Here is an 18,797-nt window from a genome sequence, read left to right as displayed (position 1 = left end):
CTAAGATGGCTTTTACCTTGGCGGGATCAACACTTATGCCATTTGCACCAACAATATATCCAAGGAAATTAACTTCAGGAGTGCAAAAGACACATTTTTCCATGTTAGCAAACAACATATTTTCACGCAGGCACTTAAAACAAGTCGCAAATGCTCAACATGTTCATCTAAAGACTTGCTAAAGATCAATATATCATCAAAATAAACAACAACAAACTTCCCAAGAAAATGCCTTAAAACATGGTTCATTAACCTCATGAAAGTACTTGGAGCGTTTGTTAAGCCGAAAGGCATCACAAGCCACTCATAAAGACCATACTTTGTTTTGAAAGCAGTTTTCCATTCGTCTCCTTCCTTTATCCTTATTTGATGATAACCAGATCTTAAGTCAATTTTAGTGAAAATGATTGCCCCATGCAATTCTTCTAACATATCATCTAACCTAGGAATAGGATGACGATACTTAATAGTAATTTTATTAATTGCACGACAATCTGTACACATTCTCCAAGTCCCTTCTTTCTTAGGTACTAAAATGACTGGAACTGCACGAGAACTAAGAGATTCACGTACCTGGTCCTTTTCAAGGAGGGAATCGACTTGCCTTCAGATTTCTTTTGTTTCCTCCGAATTTGCTCTATAGGCTGGTCGATTTGGTAGAATTGCTCCAGGAACAAAGTCGATTTGATGTTCGATACCTCGAATGGGAGGTAATCCTTTTGGTAGTTCCTCCGGAAACACATCCTTGAATTCCTGCAAAAGAGAGTAGATTGCACTAGGAAGAGAATCGGTTATGCCTAGTGTGTAAAAAGAAGAATAATCAGCTTCCCTGTACAGAAGTACTATGAGAAGACTTTGTGCATTCAAAACCCTATCTACCTCACGCACACTTGCATAGAAGCTCTTTTTGTTCACTTTCAAACTCTCGACCTCACTAAGTTTTTTTCCACTCGAATTTTCTTTTTCACTCAACTCGGCCTTTACTTTCTTTTTTCCCTCATCCTCAGGCACATTCGGCTTTTTCTTTGCCTCTCTCAATTGCCTTTTCTCTCGCTCTTTTCTTAGATGCAATTGTTCCTCATACACTTGTGTAGGTGTCAAGGGTGAAAGAGTGATCTTGAGGTTGTCCATAATGAACTTATACTTATTAGTGAGTCCAATATGATCAGCCTGCCGATCATACTCCCACGAACGCCCTAACAAAACATGACTAGCTTGCATAGGAATTACATCACATAGAACCTCCCAACCTTGTAATTATCAGAGTTGGATCTTTTCTCCCAACAGAAATTGAACTCGATTGTTCTCATGAATTCAAGACCTCTGACACACAAAGATAATCAGCAACCTTAAGCAAATAAGGATGGATGAAGGGACACCACGATTAGGGAACAAGCTAATCGATAAAGTCTGATTTGAATCCTAAGCTATGAACTCAAGAATTCAAGAGTAAGTTCGATTAAGAACTTGAAGGAAAATTCCTCACGATTTCTGGTTGTAATAATCTGTCTCTTTACTCATACAAGAGGTGCCTTTTTATAGGCTAAAACTAGGGCAAAATCCGGCCCACATAAACCTGGAAGAAATTCGGTCCGCATAAAGAGCTTAAAGAGCCAGCTCTTTAAGGCTTTTCGATAAGGCCCAATAAGTAATAAAATACTCAACGCCTAACAACTACTAAACTAGACAGTTTTAAAATAACTACCAACTAAGCTAACAAGTATGAGATCATTCCTTCACTTCAAACGTACAAGTGAACAAAGTAATTTCATGGTCCATCAAATCTTCAAACTTAGCTTGTTCCTTGCTTGTATGGTGAATGATCAAGGCTCGTAAAGCTTCCTTCACCTTCTTGGTTCTTGATCTTGTCATCGGACCACCAATGTTGATCAAAGGGTCCTTGACCCAAGGTTGAAGTTGTTGCGCACCCGTATCCGCATCACTTAACTCTACGCAAACTTGGGACACCCATCTGATCAAGAGCGAAATCACCCCTCACCAAACGAGGTAAATCACGTAGAGAGCCATACGTTAGAATCTTCCCTGAGTCCGCTCCAATGTTTGCAAGGCGGTCAGCCGGTTTATTCGCTTCCCGAAAGCAGTGTGATACCTCTCTAATAAAACTTTTGACTTTTAACAGGTCCTGTAAGTCCCCTTGCAACCGCCACGGACACCGAGTCTTTCCTTGAAGGATCTGAACCAGAACCAAAGAGTCAAATTCTAAATGTAAGTCAGAATACCCATGATCAATAGCCAACCTAACACCAAAACTCAACGCCTTCAGTTCGGCCTGTAGACTCGTCATCTCCCCAAAGAAACACGAGTACCCCAAGATAAACCTTTCTTCCGAGCACCGAAGCACCCCCCACCTCCAGAAGCAAGCACTTCTCTCCTGCACTTGTGAGATCAAAATTGAGAGTTTTTACCGCCAATAATCCCGATGCTCTAACTCTACAGGAAAATGATAAGATTTTCCAAAAACCAGACGATATGGAGACATATCCAGGGAAGTCTTACAAGCAGTCCAGTATGCCCATAGTGTATTATCATGTTTAAGTGACCAATCTCACATTGATGAATTCACAATTTTTTTCAGGATTTGTTTAATCTCCTAATTGGACACCTCAACTTGACCACTGGTTTGTGGATAATAAGTGGCACCGATGCAAAACTTCACCCCATATTTAGCCAATAGTGCCCGAAATTGGCTATTGTCAAAGTGAAGCCCATGATCACTCAGAATAGCCTAAGGTACCCCAAAGCATGTAAAAATATTTTTCTTAACAAATTTGATCACACTTTGGCTCTTGTTATCTGGTAATACCATAGCTTCCATCCATTTAGTAACATAATCCACCGCAACCAATATGTAAATGTTACTATACGACGGTGGAAATTGCCCCATGAAATCCAACCCCCAAACGTCAGACGACTCCACTTCTAGAATTCCTGTTTGAACCATCTCATGACAGCAACTTATGTTACCAATTCTCTGGCACTTGTCTCATGTGAGCACAAACGTCCTTACATCTTTGAAAAGTGTGGGCCAAAAGAAACTAGATTGGAGCACCTTTGCTGCCGTCTCATCTGACCCATGATGACCATCATAAGGAGAGGCATGGCACTGGTCTAGAATTGACTTCAGCTCCTCTTTTGGCACTCATTTTCTCATCACCCCATCTGTACAATGCCGAAACAAGAGAGGATCTTCCCAAAAATAGTGCTTCACCTCGGCCAAGAATTTCTTCTTTTGCTGAAATGTCAATTCACTAGGCAATATATTAGAAACTATACAATTGACAAAGTCAGCATACCAAGGTACCTCAATCCTTTGGACCGCCCATAACTGTTCATTGGGGAACTTATCCTCAATCAGCGTGTCATCGTACATTTCCACCGGTTTCAATCATGACAGGTGGTCTGCTACTAAATTCTCTAAACCTTTATTGTCTTTGATCTCTAGGTCAAACTCTTGCAATAGCAGGATCCATTGAATCAACCTAGGCTTAGCATCTTTCTTTGACAAGAGATACTTAATAGCAGAATGGTCAGTATAAACAATTGCCTTAGAGCCAATAAGATAAGACTGAAATTTCTCAAAAGCGTCTATAACATTCATCTGCAAGCATGACTCATCAATAGATGGCCATTTAAAGATTTGAAAACATTAAACTCTTGTTTATCCTTACCCACTCTTAAGGTAAGTTTTCCTTCTAACACATCTATTAATGCCCCACTTGTGGCAAAAAATGCTCTACCCGAAATAATAGGAATGTTCAAATCCTCTTCCATCCCAAGTACTAAAAAGTCAGCAGAAAAATAAAATTTACCGACTTTCAATAGCATGTCTTCAACTATACCAACTGGATATCTCACAAATCGATTAGCTAGTTGAAGAACCACCATTGTAGTTGCCAACTCGGCAAACTTCAGTTTCCTATAAAAGGATAAAGGCAAATATTTTCAAAAGAGCAAGGAACAGTGAAACTCTCTGGATCCCGTATTTTGACTAGAAGATGATTTTGAACCACCGCACCACACTCCTTAGATAGCGGCACCATAGAAAATTCCTCCAATTTTTGCTTGTTAGAGACTATTTCCTTGAGGAACTTTGTGTAGGCGGGCATGTTTACAATGGCTTCGTCAAACAGGATGTTAACTTGTAGTTCATTGAACATTCCAAGAACTTTTGATATCGACCCTTGATTGCCTTCTTTCTCAATCTTTGTGGGAATGTTATAGGTGGAACATACGGTTTGACCTTAGGTGATTTTATTGGGATGGTTTCTTTTGTAACACCATCGCCTGAAATCTCAATTCCAACTCCCTTATCTTCATTTGCTTTTTCTATACACTTCATTTACTTTTTAGACTCATGCTGAGGTTTCTTTATGGGCTCATCCAACACTTTCCCCGATCAAAGTGTTATGGCCATAGTAACCTCTTTGGGGTTAATTTTAGTGATGTTGGGCAATTTGCCTTGCCCTCTCTCAGTTAGAACCTTTGCCAATTGCCCAACCTGCTTCTCGAGATTTTGGATGGAACCTTGTTGAGATTGAGCTAATTGATCCGACTGATCCATCCTTTGCTTTATTTTTTGCATGTACTGATATATCATCTCTTCAGTATTAGGCTTTTTATCGTGAAGAGATTGGGGAGGATATTGAGATCGTGGCGATGCTTGAAAGCCTGGTGGTCCTATGGGTTTGTTCCCCTGCCCTCTCCATGAAACGTTAGGATGATACGCTGTCCAGGGTTATATGTGTTGGAGAAGGGTTCATTCCTTTGTTGAATCCTTGGACCACCATAACCTCCAGTAAAATTTACCTTCTCCACAATAGCCGGGGTGTCTCTATTGTAACAGCCCACAGTGGTGTGTCCATACATATTGCAATAGGAACAAGGCTCGGGAGATTGAGACTCACCCTTTAGCATTGTTTGCATCTATTGCATTTGTCGGGTTAACTCAGCCAATTGAGCACCCATATTCTTATTGGTTGACAACTCATGCACACTCACTCTTTTACCCCGGCTCGCCTTTTGTTGCGAGTTGCTAGATCGCATCTCGTAGATAGTAACCATCTCCTCCGGAGTTTTATCTCCAAAGTACCCTCCAACAGCAAAGTTGACCATGTAGGAGAAAGTTTATCTCCAAAGTACCCTCCAACGTAATTTCATTGCAATTCAATCGAGGATCTATTTAATTATGTAGGAGAAAGTCAATGAGTAAAAGCCTAGGGCATCAGGTTTCAATCTAGATTTTTGAGTTAATTCTCTAATTATTCTCTTGCCAAGCTATGAACGCATCACACGAAATTATCTTAGACCACCTCTCGATGCATCTAAGTTGTATTTAATCATATCTCACGCCTCTCTCGAGGTCGCAAGCGTACAATTAAACCCTAAACTACTCTCGTGATTGGAGTAAGTATGTTAACCTATTTAGTGCATGGTTGTATTTCCTTTCTCAATTCGATACAAACCCTAACATCATGTCCATGATGATCAAGCACAAACATGCATTAAGAGCAAAATAGATAAATCATAGCATAAAGGCAAGAATTCATTAGAGAATCAATCAAGCATCCTTCATAGAAACCCTAACCCTAGAGGGGATTTAGTTCAACATAATTGAAGGAATAAAATCACAAATCAAAGAGTTAATACAAAGAGGAGATTAGGGACAAGGGAACTTCTCAGTTGTTGTGCCGAATCTTCTCCCGTATGCTTCTTCAATTGACCTACAATCGCTCTTGATTTCCCCTAAAGGGATGTAAAAGTAATTTTCCTATGCTAGAGCTAGTGTTTCTTGCTGTAAATCTAAGGTATCTACCCCTTAAAAATGACCTAGCAGACCCCTATTTATAGTTACACCCAACGGCTTCCGACTCCTCTTCGGAATGGACTTCCTATCACAGATAAAACTTGCATGCAACCAGTCCGATAAAGATCGGCATGAAGTCTAGCATAAATTCCAGTGCTGGTTTTTGTACTACAACTCCTCGTATTCAACTTCTAGTGATCTCTGGTGCAACGTCCGGCTTCTTGTCTTTGTGAAACTTTTGAAACATTTGAAAATTTTCCTATTTGGCCCTCGAACTTCGAATCCTTCGCACTTTATCTACCAAATCTTGCCAATGGTTCAGTTTATTCCCTGCAATGACAATTTTAACTTCCAATGAGTAGTTTTCTATTCAATTCAAGCACATGGGACCTCAAAATGACACAAAAACACCACCAAAAGTTCATACAATCTACCCTCTATCACTCAACACCCTTTCTCTTGCAAAACCTTCTAACGGTTATTCGATTTGGTATCTGATTCAAAATTCATTATCTAGTCCTGTATACGCTCATCCAATCCGGTGATAACTTTTTGTAAACAACCCTATATTGTTCTTACTCATTCATACGTACCAAAAATGACAAACTTTAACAATTAAAAGGGACGAATTCACAAGTCTTATCAAAGTTATTCAAGGACATTAAATATTGTCAAAATGGTCATTCACATTATCTTAAGAGCTCAAAATTAGCTATAAATAAACTAAAATACACACAAACTATTAGGTAAAATAGACACTTGTCAATAATTAAACTTTATTTTCTTCTCTCTTTTATTTATAAAAAAAGAAATAAAATAAGCAAAAGAAATTGAAGGAAAAAGAGTAAAAAAATTTTGTTAACACAAGAAGTAAAAAAAATCCTTCTAGCTCAATTTTGTAGAAGCTTCTTATTTTTATTTATAGAACAAAGAAATAGAAGAAGAAAAAGATATTTTACAAAAACCAATAATGAAATTTTGTTCATGAAAGAATTAATCAAAAAACTTTTTCACATTTTAGCAATAATTTATTTTTTTTATTCAAAGAAAGAAAAGGAATAAATGAAGGAAAACAAATTTAAGAGAAATAAAAGTAGAAAAGAGGCAATTTAAGAAAAAATAAAGAAATTTTTTTAGCCAAGAAAAGACGAAATTTTGTTTGTGAAAGATATTGAAATAAAAAACTTCTTTTTTGTGCAAAATTTTCTTTAGTTGTCATTATTTTTTTTTAATTTGAAGAAGAAAAAGAAAGTTAAGAAAAAGAGAAATTTTGTTCAAATGAAGAGATAAAAAAAATTTCTTTTTCACATAAATTTATTTTGTTTCTAATTATTGGCGAGTACGTAGAGGGGTGATCTTGTCTCTTAAAATATTTAATAGGTTTTTTGCGCCATTTCATTAAGTGAAAAAGAAGGATGGAGTGCTAAAAACTTTTTTGGAGTGTAAATATCATCTGTCTTTACTAATCTGTTGGTAAAATATGTATATTTCCAATTGATTCTTTGTCATGTTTATTAAAATTGAGTATTGATGCCATTTCCTTAAATAGCAATGCACGGGTCATAACATAGTTGCTTATAAGTGGGTAGCTACTGATCAAAATTCATTGCTTATCGCGAAATGATGAAAACCCCATCCAGCGGAGGAATCATAATAGGAAAAGCTTATCAAGTAAAATAATGCTTGCTTTTAATTATTTACGTTCCAACTCGAACAGAGACTCGCAAATCCTATCTCGAATGGAGGAATTTTGAACATTGTTTTTTGAATATTTTTTTTAATGCACAAGTTGAAAATAACTTGATTGTTTAAGAGCAAAGAGCCAAAGAACAAATCTCTTGAAGATTTACAGAATTATAATCTCATGACTGTGACGACCCCACTTCTCCCAAGGGCGAACCCAAGGGTATCGGCGGGCCGCCTGCCTAGCTCGCGCCAGGACTCAAAACTTAAAGTTCGAAAGAGCACTAAAAACAATATATACAAACCCAAAAGAGTTATAATTACATTCTCCAAAAGTATCGAGTCAAACCACCAAAACAAAAACAAACATCCTAACTGTTCAACTATTACAAGCCAAACTAACTATACTAGTATACGAGCCAAAAGTCCCCGCGTCGGCCCCTGCTAAGGAAAACAAAAGGAATGGGGTAAGCTATATGCTTAGTAAGTAAACAGGGGCGAAAGCGTAAATTTCACGTAACAGTTACACAATAAGAGTAAAGCAAAAGCAGAAAAGTAACATCACATGATAAGGATACAGGTGGCTCCAAAGCCAAGTTGTTGCCATGCGTGACCTCCTGTCGACACTCCGTCGACCATACATAAGGTCCGTAGAACTCCACTTGTACACCCACCGAACACCTTATCACCCTCACTGGCCAGTCACCTCACAAACTTGCCCGGCGAACGAAATTGAACTTGCTGCGCAAGCTCGGTTCACAAACTTGGTCACCTTCTCGGTGAACCGGATTTACAAAATTGGTTCATAACATGAACCTACAAACTTGGGTCACAAAATTGAGCTTGAGTCACAAGCTCGGGTCACAAAATTGGTTCACATACTCAGCGAACCGGGTTCACAAACTTGGTGACCTCAAACCAAGTTGGACTGACTTCGACCAAGCCCTAACAGGCTCGAATAGTCCATCTAGGTATTGAGTTCAACCTCAAACTCACAAAATTCACAAAATTATTCAAAAGTCACCCTGAGCCACCAGCTCAAGGGTTTTAGTTCCAAAATTGCTCATCTACATAAGCCATGTACAAATATGTGTGCAAATTAGGGTTTAGAGCGAGTGCGATAAAGTACACCCTCGTCTAAGTACCCTCTTCATACATATCGAAACACATAAGCAACTAACATACAAAAGCGGCCTGAATACTTACCCAAAAGACAAAAGTAGTACAAAAGCGGAAATCACTTCGTTTGTTGGCTAGTAGTGGGCCCCATCGGCTCCACCTAGTTCACCACCGTCTGAAATCGAAGATTGTGTCACAATATATCACAAACGGCTACTAACATACGTAAAACAAGCAAAACGGCAAAATTGGCACGCGCAAGTGCGAAAACGGCAAAAAGGGGCACGCGCGCGCGCGCGGAACGGCAAACGGGACGGCCAAATCTGCCATCTCAAACCGTTTTGGTCGAAAGTTAGGCTAGGGGTATCGGATCAAGGTGAGAGAGACACCGTTTCGAAGCTATGAGAAAGGGCTACAATTTTCGTGAAGACACCTTAACCTAGATCTGAATAGGTATAGGTCAAAAAGGCACGAAATAGTGCCAGCCGTTTCATGGCGGGTTACCAAACAGGCCCTGTTTACAAGGCCGTACCTCACGGCTCAAAAATCGAAATCAAGAAATTCCAGAGGCGTTAGAAAGCTGAGACATAAGGCTAAAACTTTGATGTTTTGGCTAAGACCTGAATCCATTCAGAACAGAACGAAAATCGAGTGTCAAAATACCCGTCAGAACTGTCCAAATACAAGGCAGTTCTGACGATCGATATTGTTTTGATCATAACAGAGGCTACGGAACTCGGATTTCGACGTACTTTATACCGTTTCGAAGCTGAGACCAAGATCTAAATTTCTTATGAAGGATTCGACACCCAGATCGTACGGGATCAAAACGGAAAAATGCACGGCAGAAACTGAAATTCAAAACGTACACAAACGGACGTCTAAAACAGGTCTGAGGGTTTTGTCTATAACTCAGAATACATTAATCCGTTTGACCTGCAATTTTACAGGTAGATTCAGCACTTAAAAGGCTACAACGTTGAAGAAGGCCACTTAACCCAGTTTCGAGTATAACTAGGTCAAAACTGTAAGATACTAAACCAGAATCGTAAAACAGGTGAACAAACCGTAACTTGGTACAAACAGCATAACTCAGCCTACTTAAGTCCAAATTCAGAAATTCCAAAGGCATACGAAAGCTTAGAAACAGGGATACATTTAATCAGAAGACTGGAACGACCAATTCTGAATAAATCCTATCCAAAATCACCAATTACAAGTGCAGTTCTTACATTCGGACAAAACCAGAACAGCAAGGGTATTTTCGATATTTCTCATGCTACGTTACTCCGATTGACCTGAAATTTTACAGGCACCTATAAAATGTCATTCCCTACAACTTTCATGTTTTAAGCCAAGGCCAATTCGGCCTCTATCTAGGACTAAAATTTTCGGACAGAATGAAGAACCAAGAAACCCCAATTTTCCAGATTTCATTCAAAACAGAAATTACTTGCAATCTTCCACTTTTTCCACCATCTAGCATCATTACATACCATTTCCAACCATCATATATAGCCACACAATCATGCTTATATTAAAACAGAAAAAATCCCAATAAATATAAAACTTCACTAAATCATCCACAAATCAAGATATAAGCCATAATTTTTCATCTCTTAACACCACTAAGCATGAATTAAGCTTCATTAGGTGAAGGAGAGAGTTCATTCATTACTCACCTAGTAAAACAAGAGAGAGGGAGTTGCTTGTCACCTTAGCTTCCACAAACACTTCACCAATCAACTTACTAATACCAAATGATGAGGTTTTATGGAAGGAATTCAAGATTAACCGGTTAGTTTATGAGATTGAGCAAGATTAGGACAAGGAATTGAGAGAGATTTTTCTTTCTTCCTTTGGAGAGAATTTCGGCCAAGAGAGAGAAAAGAATGAGGAAGATTAAGCTTCATTTGTCTTATAAGAAGGTTGGAAAAATAAGAATTAATTCTAGCCACAAGTTTGGTTAACACTTGGTTGAATCACAACCACACAATTTTCTCTCTCTTGTTGCATTTTGAACCACTAATTTTCGGCCAATAAGAAGCTAAGAGGGGGAAGATATTTTGTTCTATTAGTGAGAAACTTGTATAGCAAGTAAGTGGTGGTCAAATGGTGCGTTCAATCGGTAATGCGCGGGACCCGCCGGTTCGCGCCGTTTTTTCTTAAAACACACGTACTAGGGTTTTTTTTTTACTTCCTATTCACTAACCTTATCTTATTGCTCCTAATCATATTTTATTTCTCACTTAAAAGTCACCTTTAATCACCAAATTTGATCCTTGCTCCGTTCCGAAAATTCATCCGGCGAAAAATCGCGAAAACCCTAATTTACTCCAATCTTGAAAACGAAGAGTGAAACCCTACTTTCTAGGTTTATTTACACTTATTGTGGAGTACTTGAGTAGGAGGATCATATTAAATAAATAATTTTCAAATAAAAGGAATTTTAAGAAAAGTGTGATGAATTTTACAATTCCATATAATAAAATTAGGGTTTTGAGTCAAATATAAGGGATTTAAACATGGTCACAAGTAAACTTGGGTTTTGATTAAAATTTTAGGGTTTCTAGTCTTTTAAAATAAAATAAGGTTTTAAATCAACCCCAAAGAAATAACTTTAGTATCTTCCTTGAAACAAAATAATGTTTTAAAATAAAATGAACTAAAGAAACCGTAAAACAATAGCATCTTAAAAGTTGGGGTGTCACAATCTCCCCCACTTAGGACAATTTCGTCCTCGAAATTGCAATCAACGAGCTAAGGGTTGAAAAACTCGAAATAATCAAAAGATCAAAAGGTGTACATATATATACAAGTTGTGAGGCCCCAGTTCGTACTACGTTGATATATTCATTAATTTGGCGGTAACGTTTGGTTTTGGGTGTATTTCGAAAACCCTAAGTAGGAATTAAGATTTAAACCCTAAGTTCCGGTTAAGATTGAAAACCCGTTTTTCTACATTTTCTTTATTAGAAAATTCCCAGATAATTTTATTTGAGTAAATAGAGTTTTTAGATGATTTTTCTAGTATTAGTTAGTTTTTGAGGAATTAAGAACGTATATCGGACGTGGGACCCACTAGTGCGAAAAGTTCAGAAAAATTCGGCCAATAAGGTTAAGTTTCGGATACTATGTAAAATTTATCGGGTGTTAAGAGATAAGTAGAGTGTGTGAAATGATTGATGTGAGAGAGAAAAGAAAGGATAGGAATGCATTAATGGTGGTGACAAGTGTCACCATTTCATTGGAGAAGACTTATGAATTACTATTTCATTTTTTTTTGACTTTTGACCAAGTTGTTAAATATCTTCAAAAATCACCAAAATTCACCATTTTCTTTTCCCTCCATGGCCGGCTCTCCCTTGGGCTAAGAAGAAAGAAATACTTCACCATTTTAGCTTCCATTTGGTTCATGCTTCCAAAAACAATTGCCTAGATTAGTTTCTACTCCATAAAATCTTTCTAGTTGGTGTTAGTGGTTGATTTGGTGAAGCTTTTTGGAAGAGCTAAGGTGTCCATCATCTTCCTCTCTCTTGTTATTAGGTGAGTGATGCTTCAACCTTTCCCCTACACCTAATGATGGTTATATTATGCTTAGAAGTGGCTTGAGTGTTGGAAAATGTGATTTATTTCTTGATTTGAAGAGTTTTGGTGAAGTTTTCCATTTTATGATGAATTTTCTGGTTTCATATGATTTTGATGTTTTGGACTAGTATGATGGTTGGTAATAAGGGGCTTTGGCTCTAGTAGGTGTGGATTGTTGTTAAATGCAACCAATTTTGGAATTGGAATGAAATGTGAAAAGTTAGGGTTCTTGAACCCCTATTCTGTCCGAAATTTTAGGTCATAGCTAGAGGCCGAATTGGCCTTGGCTCAAAACATGAAAGTTGTAGGTATTGATGAGGTTGAAGTGCCTGCAAAATTTCAGGGAATTTGGAGTAGTATAGAGTGAGTTATGCCGTTTTTACTGTTGCTGTTTTTGGTGAACAGAATGTCCGAACTGCAATAGTAATCGTTTGTTTTCACTGGAATTGGTTTGGATTTTGAAGTTGGTATCTTCTGAGGAAATGTAGCTGGATGTCTTATCTAACTTATGCTTTTGGAATTTCGGCATTTGGACCTGTGTAGGCTGAGATTGACGTATTACAGTTTTGTGTGTTTTGCAAACCTGTTTTGGTAATTCTGGTTTCGTATTTTGCATATTTGACCTAGTTGTGCTAGGATTTGGACTAAGTGGCCTTCTACATTGTTGCAGCCCTGTTTCATAGCTTCGAAACGGTGGGTCTTACACCCCCATCCGATAACCGTAGTGAATTTGGTGCCATTACCGCATATTGAGGTCAAATACGGTTTGTGATTCTGGTACGTTTTTTGGAAAGTTTATGGCTGGAACTTTGGCTTCACATTTGACTGAGTTACAAGCTGTTTGGGCTTGCGACCAAAACACCAAACTTATAGCCCTATATCAGAGCTTTCTAACGCCCTTGGAATTTCATGAATCGGATTTATAAAACCTGAGATATAGCCGAGCAAACAAGGCCTGCCCGTGAAAATGACCAGAAATCTGTTTTGGTCCTGATGACCAATTTCCGTTCCGAATTTGGGTTGCCGACCTTCATGAAAGTTGTTCCATTTGGAATGAACTATCTAACTGCCAATTTTCAGCTCTTTTGACCATGTGTAGCATAGAAAACAGTTTGCACTCAAAACTGACCATTTGTGCATTTGCCAGATTTCGTAAGTGATTGTGTTTGGTTCATTTGGGACTAAAGCCTCCAGTTTCAGTTCTGGATGTCTTCATAACAGTTGTTGTTCATCCTTTAAGCTTCGATATGGCGTCTCATATGCCTTAATCCGATATTCGTAGCTCAACTTATGAGTAAACTAGAAACGAGTGTCAAATCTGCCGTTTCCGTTTCCGTCCGTCATATTTACGTGCGCGCGTGTCATTTTGCCGTTTTGCTTGTTTTGGATATGTTAGTAGTCATTTGTGATATTATGTGATAAAATCTTCTATTTCAGACCGTGGTGAGCTAGGCGGAGCCGGTGGGGCCCACTACTAGCGAAAACGCGCGAAGCGATTTTGTTCTTGTACTGCTTTTGGTATTTTGAGTAAGTATTCAGGCCGGTTTGGTGTGTTTTCTTTGCTATGTGTTTGAGATATGTGAAAAGGGCACTTAGGCGAGGGTGTACTTTATCGCACTCGACCTAAACCCTAATTTGAATGTATAATTGTACTTGGCATATGTATATGAACCTTTTGGAACCAAAACCCTTGAGCTTGTGGCTCGGGGCGACTTTCGAATAAAGTTTGTGAAGTTTGCAAAGTTTGTGATTTTGAATAATTTTGTGAAGTTTGTGAGTTTGGGGCGAACTCTTGACCTGGTTGGACTATTCGAGCCGGTTAGGGCTTGGTCGAAGGCAGTCCAACTTAGTCTGAGGTCACCAAGTTTGTAGGTTCATGTTATGAACCAATTTTGTGAATCCGGTTCACCGAGAAGGTGACCAAGTTTGTGGGTTCATGTTATGAACCAATTTTGTGAATCCGGTTCACCGAGAAGGTGACCAAGTTTGTGACCCGAGCTTGTGACTCAAGCTCAAGTTTGTGATTTCGTTCGCCCGGGCAAGTTTGTGAGGTGACTGGCCAGTGAGGGTGATAAGGTGTCGGTGGGTGTACAAGTGAAGTTCTACGGACTATTTTTGCGGTTGACGGAGTGTCGGCAGGAGATCATACATGGCACATGAATTGGCTTTGGAGCCACCCGTATCCTTATTATGTGATGTTACTTTTCTGCTTTTGCTTTACTCTTATTGTGTAATTGTTGCTACGTGAATTTATGCTTTCGCCCCTGTTTACTTACTAAGCATATAGCTTACCCCTTTCCTTTTGTTTTCCTTAGCAGGGGCCGACGCGGGGACTTTTGGCTCGTATACTAGTATAGTTAGATTGGCTTGTAATAGTTGAACAGTTAGGATGTTTGTTTTTGTTTTGGTGGTTTATATAAGAACCCTTCTTAGGGTCTATCTTCTGCTGGTGGTGGTTATAGTGTATTAGAGTGGTTTGACTCGAGACTCCTGAAGTTTTTTTTTGGGATTGTATATATTGTGTATAGTGCTCTTGTGATCTATCTCGTTTTATTGCTTTAAGTTTTGAGTCCTGGCGCGAGCTAGGCAGGCGGCCCGCCGATACCCTTGGGTTCGCCCTTGGGAGAAGTGGGGTCGTCACACAAGTCACGCCAAAATGTACGCAATATAATGCACCATATACACCAAGAGACATTTCAAGTTAGACAAAGCCAAGTGCAGCAAGTACTATAGATGCAGGTATTAACATACCACAAGTAAATGACATGTAGGGACAATACAAGGGCAAATGAAAGAAACGCGACTTGTCGTCCCACACTCAGTGAAAACCACCCTCGTCCGGTTTCTTACTCCACTTCCCAAGGTGCCCGTTGATGTCTTGTACTCACTCTAGCCGGACAAAGCCTGTTCATATTCCCAAAATGCAAGTCTCAAATACTTAACAGCGCCTAAACTTTGGAGTACTCAGGCACAAGAATCCGAAATAAGATAATTCACATCTCGAGCTGCAGTCCCAAGAGTAAACTATCTACAATCGAAATTCCTACCCGACATACCTATCTATGATCCTTAGATACCATGAAAGAGATTTAAGGCCTATAACATTTATGATCCATAATTTATGCTCGAACGAACACTTAGTCCTTCATACTTATTTACCACTTAGTCCAGGGTCACTCCGCGCAGAAACCACGCAAAACAGGCTCTAGGTTTTATCCCTCAATTGCTTAACTTTCAAATCACATCGAATCCCACAGTCCGGCATCCTAAACTTCAAGCCTAGGATACACTACAGGAATCTGAAGCCTAAGCTCTGATACCAACTGTGACGACCCCACTTCTCCCAAGGGCGAACCCAAGGGTATCGGCGGGCCGCCTGCCTAGCTCGCGCCAGGACTCAAAACTTAAAGTTCGAAAGAGCACTAAAAACAATATATACAAACCCAAAAGAGTTATAATTACATTCTCCAAAAGTATCGAGTCAAACCACCAAAACAAAAACAAACATCCTAACTGTTCAACTATTACAAGCCAAACTAACTATACTAGTATACGAGCCAAAAGTCCCCGCGTCGGCCCCTGCTAAGGAAAACAAAAGGAATGGGGTAAGCTATATGCTTAGTAAGTAAACAGGGGCGAAAGCGTAAATTTCACGTAACAGTTACACAATAAGAGTAAAGCAAAAGCAGAAAAGTAACATCACATGATAAGGATACAGGTGGCTCCAAAGCCAAGTTGTTGCCATGCGTGACCTCCTGTCGACACTCCGTCGACCATACATAAGGTCCGTAGAACTCCACTTGTACACCCACCGAACACCTTATCACCCTCACTGGCCAGTCACCTCACAAACTTGCCCGGGCGAACGAAATTGAACTTGCTGCGCAAGCTCGGTTCACAAACTTGGTCACCTTCTCGGTGAACCGGATTTACAAAATTGGTTCATAACATGAACCTACAAACTTGGGTCACAAAATTGAGCTTGAGTCACAAGCTCGGGTCACAAAATTGGTTCACATACTCAGCGAACCGGGTTCACAAACTTGGTGACCTCAAACCAAGTTGGACTGACTTCGACCAAGCCCTAACAGGCTCGAATAGTCCATCTAGGTATTGAGTTCAACCTCAAACTCACAAAATTCACAAAATTATTCAAAAGTCACCCTGAGCCACCAGCTCAAGGGTTTTAGTTCCAAAATTGCTCATCTACATAAGCCATGTACAAATATGTGTGCAAATTAGGGTTTAGAGCGAGTGCGATAAAGTACACCCTCGTCTAAGTACCCTCTTCATACATATCGAAACACATAAGCAACTAACATACAAAAGCGGCCTGAATACTTACCCAAAAGACAAAAGTAGTACAAAAGCGGAAATCACTTCGTTTGTTGGCTAGTAGTGGGCCCCATCGGCTCCACCTAGTTCACCACCGTCTGAAATCGAAGATTGTGTCACAATATATCACAAACGGCTACTAACATACGTAAAACAAGCAAAACGGCAAAATTGGCACGCGCAAGTGCGAAAACGGCAAAAAGGGGCACGCGCGCGCGCGCGGAACGGCAAACGGGACGGCCAAATCTGCCATCTCAAACCGTTTTGGTCGAAAGTTAGGCTAGGGGTATCGGATCAAGGTGAGAGAGACACCGTTTCGAAGCTATGAGAAAGGGCTACAATTTTCGTGAAGACACCTTAACCTAGATCTGAATAGGTATAGGTCAAAAAGGCACGAAATAGTGCCAGCCGTTTCATGGCGGGTTACCAAACAGGCCCTGTTTACAAGGCCGTACCTCACGGCTCAAAAATCGAAATCAAGAAATTCCAGAGGCGTTAGAAAGCTGAGACATAAGGCTAAAACTTTGATGTTTTGGCTAAGACCTGAATCCATTCAGAACAGAACGAAAATCGAGTGTCAAAATACCCGTCAGAACTGTCCAAATACAAGGCAGTTCTGACGATCGATATTGTTTTGATCATAACAGAGGCTACGGAACTCGGATTTCGACGTACTTTATACCGTTTCGAAGCTGAGACCAAGATCTAAATTTCTTATGAAGGATTCGACACCCAGATCGTACGGGATCAAAACGGAAAAATGCACGGCAGAAACTGAAATTCAAAACGTACACAAACGGACGTCTAAAACAGGTCTGAGGGTTTTGTCTATAACTCAGAATACATTAATCCGTTTGACCTGCAATTTTACAGGTAGATTCAGCACTTAAAAGGCTACAACGTTGAAGAAGGCCACTTAACCCAGTTTCGAGTATAACTAGGTCAAAACTGTAAGATACTAAACCAGAATCGTAAAACAGGTGAACAAACCGTAACTTGGTACAAACAGCATAACTCAGCCTACTTAAGTCCAAATTCAGAAATTCCAAAGGCATACGAAAGCTTAGAAACAGGGATACATTTCATCAGAAGACTGGAACGACCAATTCTGAATAAATCCTATCCAAAATCACCAATTACAAGTGCAGTTCTTACATTCGGACAAAACCAGAACAGCAAGGGTATTTTCGATATTTCTCATGCTACGTTACTCCGATTGACCTGAAATTTTACAGGCACCTATAAAATGTCATTCCCTACAACTTTCATGTTTTAAGCCAAGGCCAATTCGGCCTCTATCTAGGACTAAAATTTTCGGACAGAATGAAGAACCAAGAAACCCCAATTTTCCAGATTTCATTCAAAACAGAAATTACTTGCAATCTTCCACTTTTTCCACCATCTAGCATCATTACATACCATTTCCAACCATCATATATAGCCACACAATCATGCTTATATTAAAACAGAAAAAATCCCAATAAATATAAAACTTCACTAAATCATCCACAAATCAAGATATAAGCCATAATTTTTCATCTCTTAACACCACTAAGCATGAATTAAGCTTCATTAGGTGAAGGAGAGAGTTCATTCATTACTCACCTAGTAAAACAAGAGAGAGGGAGTTGCTTGTCACCTTAGCTTCCACAAACACTTCACCAATCAACTTACTAATACCAAATGAAGAGGTTTTATGGAAGGAATTCAAGATTAACCGGTTAGTTTATGAGATTGAGCAAGATTAGGACAAGGAATTGAGAGAGATTTTTCTTTCTTCCTTTGGAGAGAATTTCGGCCAAGAGAGAGAAAAGAATGAGGAAGATTAAGCTTCATTTGTCTTATAAGAAGGTTGGAAAAATAAGAATTAATTCTAGCCACAAGTTTGGTTAACACTTGGTTGAATCACAACCACACAATTTTCTCTCTCTTGTTGCATTTTGAACCACTAATTTTCGGCCAATAAGAAGCTAAGAGGGGGAAGATATTTTGTTCTATTAGTGAGAAACTTGTATAGCAAGTAAGTGGTGGTCAAATGGTGCGTTCAATCGGTAATGCGCGGGACCCGCCGGTTCGCGCCGTTTTTTCTTAAAACACACGTACTAGGGTTTTTTTTTTACTTCCTATTCACTAACCTTATCTTATTGCTCCTAATCATATTTTATTTCTCACTTAAAAGTCACCTTTAATCACCAAATTTGATCCTTGCTCCGTTCCGAAAATTCATCCGGCGAAAAATCGCGAAAAC

Source organism: Coffea eugenioides, unplaced genomic scaffold, assembly GCF_003713205.1.
Source record: "Coffea eugenioides isolate CCC68of unplaced genomic scaffold, Ceug_1.0 ScVebR1_210;HRSCAF=848, whole genome shotgun sequence".
Lineage (NCBI taxonomy): Eukaryota > Viridiplantae > Streptophyta > Magnoliopsida > Gentianales > Rubiaceae > Coffea > Coffea eugenioides.
The sequence above is the reverse complement of the archived record's forward strand: the minus strand, read 5'-3'. Positions refer to the sequence as shown.